Below are 9,761 nucleotides of genomic sequence, written 5' to 3'. Positions count from 1 at the left end.
TGCCTTGTTCATATCCTTGTTTTGTTATTATAACATAATCCAGATGATGACCTGGTGTTCGATGCCTCCTTGTCCTACTTATATAAATATGTTCAGACTCTCAAGGTATCCCAATTGTACAACATCAGGATGATCATGTTGATTCCTATTTCCATAAAACAAGTTCATCAACAAACAAAATTAATGAAATATTACATATCTGAGCACACGATTAATATTGAACCATAAACCTAATTGCTGGATGGAATTTTACCTTTGTGTTGACTTAAGTAAGAAAAATGAGAAAAAATACTTTCATTCAGTCTCGACTCGTAAGCGTTATTTCAAAGACATCACACCATGGATACAGGAGCGCTGCCTTATAGTGGAAAGTATTAAAATTTTGCTGTAAAACACTACTTCCACAACCGATTATAAAGGCATCATTGGCAAAGGGCAAATCAAGAGAAGGGGTCCCAATATAGGGAAAATTTGCTCAAATTGGGCTTTAAGAAATTGATTTGATGACTGTACAGACAAGTAGTTTCTCACTGCTGACCACAACTATCGTAAGTATAAAAGCTGTGAAAGTTTGTAGTCGGATGACCGTTCAGGCCTGTGGGCCTCTTATTATAAACTAGTATTACTTGAGTAAGATACTATCATTAAACTAGATGACATTTAAAAACTCATCCAGGTAGTTAAAGCAATAAGGTTCGCGTAGACTGAAGAATATTTTTCTACAATCTTTAGTTTCATTGTTTATAACCTCTGTAGTATCAAACACCAACTTTGTACAATGTATCCGCTCCTTTTCAAACAAAAGGCAATATGAGAAATTTTACAAAGAAACCGATGCAGAAGCAGGAGAAAATATGCCTACTGTATCTCGCTGAATGACGGCTGGGTCGAGGAGGTTCCTCGATCTGATGTCTTCCGTGTCTTCTTTAAAGAGGACATTGAAAAGACAGAAATAGACCTTCTGCCAAGACTTTTGATCCTAAATCGTTCCCTTCTTTATTTTCTGCTGTCTTTCTGTACTTTGCTCTAACATCCGTTCTCACATGACCTCGGCTGTTTCGAGGACGTTTAACCACTAAAAACAACAAACATAGCAAGAAGCGACCGGATTACCCAACACCACCGTGAACGGGAGAATTTTAATGCTATCTGCCAAAACATATATCTCCTCTAGTCCGTATAATAAATGATATCAACATGGCGTATATTTATATAGCTTATTCTTTTTATTACAATTCATTGATTTGAGTGAAATTTCCTGTACAGATCAAGACAGGATTGATTACATATAAATTGTATTTAGATATGACAAACTACCATGTGATCAGTTTATTATCTATTTATAGGAACAGGATATATTAATGTGTAACACTTAAGAATACGGGAATCCCTAAGTGATGTATTGGTGTTTGTTTTCGGGGAAAACAACATTTAACACAACGTAAAAACACAGCATTAGTAATGTAAAGGTACATATTTCACAATTCTCACAGCATTAATTTCACAATTCCTATACTCAAACACAACGTATAAACTAGCTTAATGCATATCCCCTCATTTCTATTTTTATTGCAAATTTTATCTAAGTATAAGACAAGGTTCAGCGTACTCAATAAGAATTTAAAAACATGTTTCACAGTGAGTTAAGCATGACGGGTTTACGAAGAATTCCTGGCAACATCTATCAAACTGGGTGGGGGAAACATAGGGACAAGTGCCCGTGAACAATGTTCCCCGCAGAAATTTGTCATGTTATTTTTATTAGATACAATTGTAGTTTCCTTATATTTAATATCTCATTTTTCTTTGCTTGAACTTTTGGCATTTGTGGAACTTTTGCCGATATGAGTTCTGTCCCAACAGATCGGTATATCGAAGAGGATGCACGAAGAGATACAATGTCAATGTGCTTGCGCCCGGGCATTTCCACATTAAATTACATAACGGTGTTGTAACTGGACCTGAACTAACAAATGTCATTAAAGAGAAACTACATGTACCTCGACATAAAAGATACCTTTAATGTCCTATAATTTGTCGTACATTAAATCAATGCAGAGACGTACAAGAGCGAAGACTAACAACCAACCAAATGCTATAACTAGCGTCACTCACGTCGCTGGACAGACACGGGACTAATCAGACGCATCTGCATTTACTTAATACGTTTATCATTTAGCATATACAGGTGTATATATTACGAAGGTTATATATTCACCAGCATTTCGCCGTCTGTAATTTTCTAATTTCAATATACTTATACACTATATTTGACAACACCTGTCATAAAACTCCCCCGTAGGCAAGAAGTTGCACGAATATAATTTTGATTATTGAGCGGTACGGGCGACGTTATGTTGTCTGACGAGACAAAACTGGTCACGAGTCCATGCTTAAAGGACACTAGAGATTAGGTAGATATCACGATTTTCGGAAAGTAACAAAACTGAAAATGAATGCGTTTAGCATTTCTAAATAGCTTTTATACAGTAGTCATATTGTTATTCCTGAGAAACGGAAAACCCCATGTGTATAACGTCCACTTTCTGAGAATATATATTTATAACTATGCGTAAAAATAAAGGATCTTAAAAATATGTGGAACAACCCATGAAGGGGCGGGGAAATTGTATAATTGGCTACGTTTGGTCTATTATTGTCTTTTGATATCAAAACCTAAGGTCCTTTAAGGACGACGATATGGAATGTTTGGTTGGGTTTTGTATTGTAAAACATCATATTAACAGCTATGGTCATTTAAAGACGGCTTCTGTTATCGAGATGCATCCGTGAGCTGTATGTGTGTTTGAGGGGTTTGGGAGTTGGGTGGGGGTGCTGTAATAATAATATATTTTATTTATTTATTTAGACTAAGAACAAATCTAAAGTTATTAAAAGACATCATTTAAATACAAATGTATATCTGTTTTAAAACAGCAACACTGCTGGCATTTCTTATATTTTCATTTAACCTTTTTCAATAAATTCGAACATGTGTACACAAATGAGCGTTTAAAATAACGTGTTCTTGCATTTGGATTATAAAAACTTGTTGGAGGCTGAAGACCTTGTACTACTTATATTAACATCTCTGACATAGGTAAACATATTACTTACACTAACATCTCTGACATAGGTAAATATATTACTTAAGACATTTGGAATAACCCCATGTAAAATTTTGTAAGCGAGAACAGCTTTCCTAAAATTGTAATAATCTTTAATTGACAGCCATTTTAACTGTGTAAAAGGCTATTTAGATGGGGTTAAATCATGTCTTACATTCAGTAAAACTCTTGCTGCTCTTTTTGCAATTTGAAGAATTTATAAACAGGAATTGTTAATGGCCTCACTCCAGACTACAGAGCAATAGATAAAATGTGGAAAAACTATACTTTGATACACTGCTCAGAATGCCATTAGACATAAATGGCCAACACCCAATCTTTTTAGATACTTTCTCAGAAAAAAAAAATCAATGTGGTCATTCCACGACAACGGTCAACAAAAACTCAAAGGAGTTTGGCAAATTGTACATTTTCAATAGTTAAATCATTAACCTTTACATTCAACTCACGGCATTTAGATAAATTTTGTGCTGATCCTATCAGCATGCACAGAGTTTTGTTCAAATTCAGACTCAGTTTGTTTTCTCTCATCCATTTTGTTGTAGAAAGTTTGTTCCTCTAAAAGGTCTACTGTTTTATCTCTTACATTAAGTGATGTACCATCTGCACACTACAGTAGAATTTAGACATTTAGGGTAGTCATTAATATCTTAAATAAGCAGCAGAGGCCCGAGTATTGAACCTTGTGGTACTCCGATATTCATAGGTTTAAAATCAGACAGGATGTCATTGTAACTTACTACTGCATGTGATATGTTTGACAGATAAGAAAAAAAATGAATGAGGTGATACAGCATACGATTTAAGTTTATGTAAATGAACAGCATAATTAACACTATCAAATCCTTTACGAGATACTGCACCAGTTAAAAAAAAAAACATTTATCAATATTTTTAAGCCATTTATCTACAACACTGACTAAAGCTGTATCGGTGGAATGATTTGGACGAAATCCAAATTGACAATCACTCAATTTTGTTTATTTTTAAAAAATCATGTTATAAACATGCTCCTCTAAGATCTTACTGAGAATACATAATGCAGAAACAGGTCTAGAGTTATTGACCTGTAACGATCATTTCATTCTAGCTGTACATAATTTATGTGGTACCGGTGTCACTACGTTTGAATGATGCCGAATGTGTTTTGTTTAATTAGATCATTTGTATATATTCATCTATTCCTAATATTCGTTGAGCAAATAATACATGTTGTACATATTTATACACATACGAATATATTTAGTTATATTGTAAATCATTAACAAATGTGAGGTACGAAAGTCTAGTTTAGTACACGTATAACGTACGGTAAAGTAAGTCACCATTTTTGATATTTTCGGAAGTTAATATTTACCTATAATCTTGTTTATACACGTCCAGAGTTGAATGATTCATTTAATACATTTTCACTGTGTGAGATTCGGTGCGTGAGCGTTGAAGAAGCCCGGCAAGTGTTGGAACTCTTTTGTACCGAAAGTGATTTATCGTAGTTCACGAATCGGGTGGGAAATTCAAGTTGCGATAATTCCGGATAGAATAAAATGGACAGAGATCGTCTGCTCTTGGCCATATCTAGTTGAGCTGTTGACGAGAGCAGTTGGAATATCAACTCAACTACCACAGTCTCTGCACCTAATGGTTGAGCCAAAGATGGTAAGAGTGACATTGTTGTTATCCCTTGACTAGTTTCAGGGATATTGTTCTAGCCCATTTGTATTGAGGCATAGTGTTTAAAGTAACGGATATCAGTAATGTAAATTTATATTAAAGCTCTGTGCATTGGGCAAACTATCCAGATTTCTGTGTACTAGAACAGATGTAGTGTGAGTTTATATTTAAAACTAACTCATTGTAAATATCATAATGAAGTTTTATTAAATTGTTGTTTGTTCTGTTGGTAAAATTGGTACCAGGACGGATTTTTTTTAAATGTAATAAGTCACTGCAGACCACTGTAGCGACCGAAACGTTACAGACCAAGGTGGACTAAAAATAGGACCGTCCTTGGCCTTTTTCCATTCAGAAGGAAACACCTCTTCAGAAATGGACATGTTAAACAAACATATTAGGGCAACACAATAGAATCACCAGCACATTTCAATAATTTCACAGAAATACCATCTACACCAGTAGCTCTAGCATCGGCCATTTGCTTAATTTCACCAAGAACAAAATATAGTGTAATATTTGGTATAGAATAAGGACTATCAGTAGCAAAACTGCTTACTTCTGGTAAACTGTCATCAAGGGTTTTATCTATCTCAGTTCCAATATTGAAGAAAAAAAAGCATAAGCAAAATCTGCATTTTCAGAAACAGTACTTCCTTCAACATAAGATTAACAGTTGACGGTGATTTTTACTAGGTAAAAAGTCTTTGATCCTTTTCCACATTTCCTTAGTATTCTTAGAGAACATTGTATAACAGATTCATCTAAATAATCCAGTTTAACATGCATGCCTAATTTTGAGAAGAACTCAACTATAACACCAATCGGATTCTAATTCAGAACTTAAGGCTTTACTATGCAAATAATCATGGTTATGCATTTTATTAAGAATGTCATCATTAATCCGTTGAGCAGAATGTGTTGTGGTATGTTTGTGTTTTATATCCCTGAGATAGCGTGGAACTGATGCCGACTTTAAAGAGCTACCTCACTGAAGCATATTATTTCATCTCATATATCTGCAGGGATAGTTATGATGTTTCCTTTGAAACATGAAAGCGTCCGTCAGTTGTCAAACCATTCATGGACAACGCCGTGGTATAGTATAACCCTGGTTGTTGCGAAGACCCGCACACACAAATTATAAAACAATCACAAATTACATAACAAATTCTACAAAATGTCCAGCTCGACACTTGTTATTGTGAATTCAATATTTTTGAAGTACTTTGATTTTGTCTTACCTTTGTGGTTGGTATTAATGTATTTATCTTCTGAACGACGATATTGGTTGATGGCTTGAAATTCTTTTATTTAAAACCGCCACTTATTTACCCTAACAAGAGGCAAATGCGCCTTAACGGTCACATGAGTTCTAATATATTAGTCAATTTGACCCCGCCTCTCATCCCCTGGGGGCCAGTTAGGGCACACCATGAAACTGCCATCTCTGATATTTCCACACGTTTTTGTTTTAATATTTCCTATAACAATACAACAGATGGTGCTCAAAAATATCATTTCCTCTATATAAACTAAAGTAAACTGAAAGCATCCTATGAACCTACCGTTTATTATGATATTTGGTTGTAACTTTTTCGATCTTAAAAACATTTTTTTTAAATTTCAGTTCAAATTTACCCCTTCTTGCCTTTTAGGCCTCTTGGGGTCGGTGTCCAATTAATTCAGGTTAATCTTTGGCTTTTTAAAGGTCTCTCCAAAAGTTCATTGACATTGGTTTAGGGGTTTTGGAGAAGTCGAAAATGTAAAATGTTTACAGGTGCACGATTGACGACGCACGACGACGGACAAAAGGCGATGAGAATAGGTCACATGAGACCCACCTGATCTACAAACAATATCAATGCACCAGCAATGATATAATAGAATTATACAAGAATACAAAAAGATAAAAAAAAAAATAGAAACAATATTCCTACAAACAAAGTGAACAAGAACACACCGCCATGTAAATGATACCTATGTTAAACTTAGAACAAAATATAACGTATAGCTGTAGAAAGGTGCAAGAACAACAAGAGGTCAAGAGGGCCTGTATCGCTCACATGGTTAGTTTGAACAAACATCAAAATAATGTTCATGTTCCATTTGCTAATAACTTCATGTGTTGATGTATGATTATGCTGGGATCTCAACTGCTTCAAAGATATGACCCAGCTACAAAGTCAACATTCAACATGATTGTATTTAAAGAAACTATAATTCCCTTTGGATAGGGAAAGACCCCCTGAGCCTATTTTTACATCAGGATTGTGTTCCTCTCTTGATGCCCAGCATATATGATTATGGGGCGGGGATCTGATATGTTTCAAAGATAAATCAAAAGATTCAAGGGTGGGGAAAGAATCCAGACCCCAGAGAGTAGGGGGATGTCATCCCCATTATTTGTATAAATTTGAATCCCAGCCTCCTGGGGATGTTGCCACTAAAATCATCAATGTCAAACATTGCTTAGTTCCAGAAAAGTCATTAATATCAATATTGCCAAATTGACCCCTTTTGGCCCGCCCCTTAAGCCTCCACAATTTTGCATCATTTCCTACCTCATAACGATACTACCAATCAAATATGAACGATATACATATACTGACCCCTCAGTCCCCAGGGGTCAGCTGGAGCATTTATACTTTTTTGAATCCCTACTCCCTAGGGATGTTACCAGTCGAATATGATAGATATTCGTCGCTTACTTCCATACAATTAATTTTGTATAGTAATTTAGCCAAATTGACCCCTTTTGGCCCTGAGGGGCCTCACGGTATGACATAAGCTCACCTTGTCCTTCGGAGCAGGTAAACTAATAATAGGGTTCTAAAAGGTATAATCTGCTCATTGACGATATACATAAGGTGAATCAAGGTCAAATGTCACATCCTGAAAATTTGAAACTAAATGATTACAATATTTCCTTTTTTTCTTAACCAAAATAAGGATACCAATTTCATTTGTCCGTATGATTGATGGGAGTTGTCTAAAGCTTTGGTTTATGTTTAGTAGTGTTTAGCGTCCTATTAACAGCTAATGGAGGTATACAAAGTATATAGATGAAATATAATATATATTCACTTCTGATATGTTGGTCTTTCATATTTATGTGATATAAATATAAACATTTTTTCTTGTGTGTATAATACGACAATAGCTAACTATAAACAAATATAATATACTTTCAAAATTCATCAGATCGTGTATTTGGTTTCTTTAATCTTTGAAAAGTTATGATACACTTAACATGTCCTGATTATATAACATGATATGTATATTAGTCTACATAATTTGTATAATTATAGAAGAAGAAAGCTGAAGCATAAGCTTATTAATAGAAGCTGTCAAGTCATCCTATTGTGATTGGGTTATTCCATAATGACGTCATTCATCTCCAGAAACTATCCGGTGATTCCCCGTAATTATAATAAAGACTGAACTTAAACAAAATATAAAACGCTAAAAACAATATCGAAATTCCTAACGTGATTTTTAAAGAAACAAAGTATCATTCTTTGTACTTGTTTAAACAATAAAAGTATTTTAAGAAACAAAAGTCATTATCGTAGTGATTAAGTACGACATCATAGGAGTTATTTATATCGCCTTTGTAACGTAAACGGCTGCGATACTCAGCCAAAAACTCTGTGATGTCATTGTCCAATCTTTCGGTACAATTTAATTCTTTGATATCAATCAATAGTGTACATACTTGTCAAATGATTATTTTAAAAGTGTGACTGCTTACACGCCTAACTGAGCATGACATACCCCCATGCTGCGGCAACTCCCAATACCATGGACGAGGTACATGACAAACGAACACGTGACTTTGTGACAACAACGACAAAAACAATTGATGTTGACATACTAACTTACGTTGACTGTCCGTAAGTATGTCAGTTAACTGACAACCTTTCATCACGAGCTACAAAAGTCGTTAGGAGTTATATTACAAGAGGAAATGTATTAATCATAACTATCACGCAATTTGTTCACGAGGAACACGGTAGGATACGCCCTACGCATTTGTAGATAGTCGGACCAATCATAATGAAACTTATTTTAATATTTCGTAACTAATAACAATCAACATTAGTTGAGGGGAGGTGGGGGTGTTCGTATAATGTAATGTAAGTTGTGGCTAGAAATCAAAACACAATAATTGTTTAAATCGATCCTCTCCGTTGCAATATTTTTTTATTGTTTTAACGTTAAACGATAAAACGTTTAAGTTCGTTAAACGGTATGAAGTCATCAATAGAATGTTAATAAGTATAGATTAATCAAGTTAGCTATATACTGCATACGACCATGGAGTGATTCGAGACGTTGTAAGGGAGATAACTCTTTGTTTTCCCATAACAGTACCTGTATGTACCTTTGAATTAAACAGGGGGAAATTGAACAATAGAGAGGTATTAGATGGCTATTTTGAGAAAGAGATATGAAAGAAGTGTGTCGATTTTGACATGTTTTCGGTTCCTCATTGAATGATTACCCAGTAGACACGAAGATACTGATAGTTTAGCAATGTCCTGTACTAAATATTAAACAATGAGTCGCAAAGCGTGGCGTTATCCCCCGCGCCCTGCTGTTGGTATGAACGCCCATACATATATATCAACTTTATAATGAAAGTGTATATGTTGATGAAGACCCAGTGCGTTTTTGCACATGAAAAGACAAATTTTGATTTGGTTTGGTTTTCTTTGTTTAACGTCCTATTAAGTAGCAGTCTGCCTAAGAATCATGCAGGGGGTGATTCATGACATGTCACAGATTCAGTTTTTTTTAGATCCTATATGTATATCACTAAGATGTATTGAAGAAAACACCTTTTATGTTATGAAAATGTGCTTGTTGCCATGGTAACCATGGAATATAGATTTCCATGGTAATTTGCAAGAAAATGCAACAAAAATCTGTGATTATTTGAAATAAAAATTCTTTCCT

Source organism: Pecten maximus, chromosome 15 (assembly GCF_902652985.1).
Source record: "Pecten maximus chromosome 15, xPecMax1.1, whole genome shotgun sequence".
In the NCBI taxonomy this organism is placed as follows: Eukaryota; Metazoa; Mollusca; class Bivalvia; order Pectinida; family Pectinidae; genus Pecten; species Pecten maximus.
The sequence above is the reverse complement of the archived record's forward strand: the minus strand, read 5'-3'. Positions refer to the sequence as shown.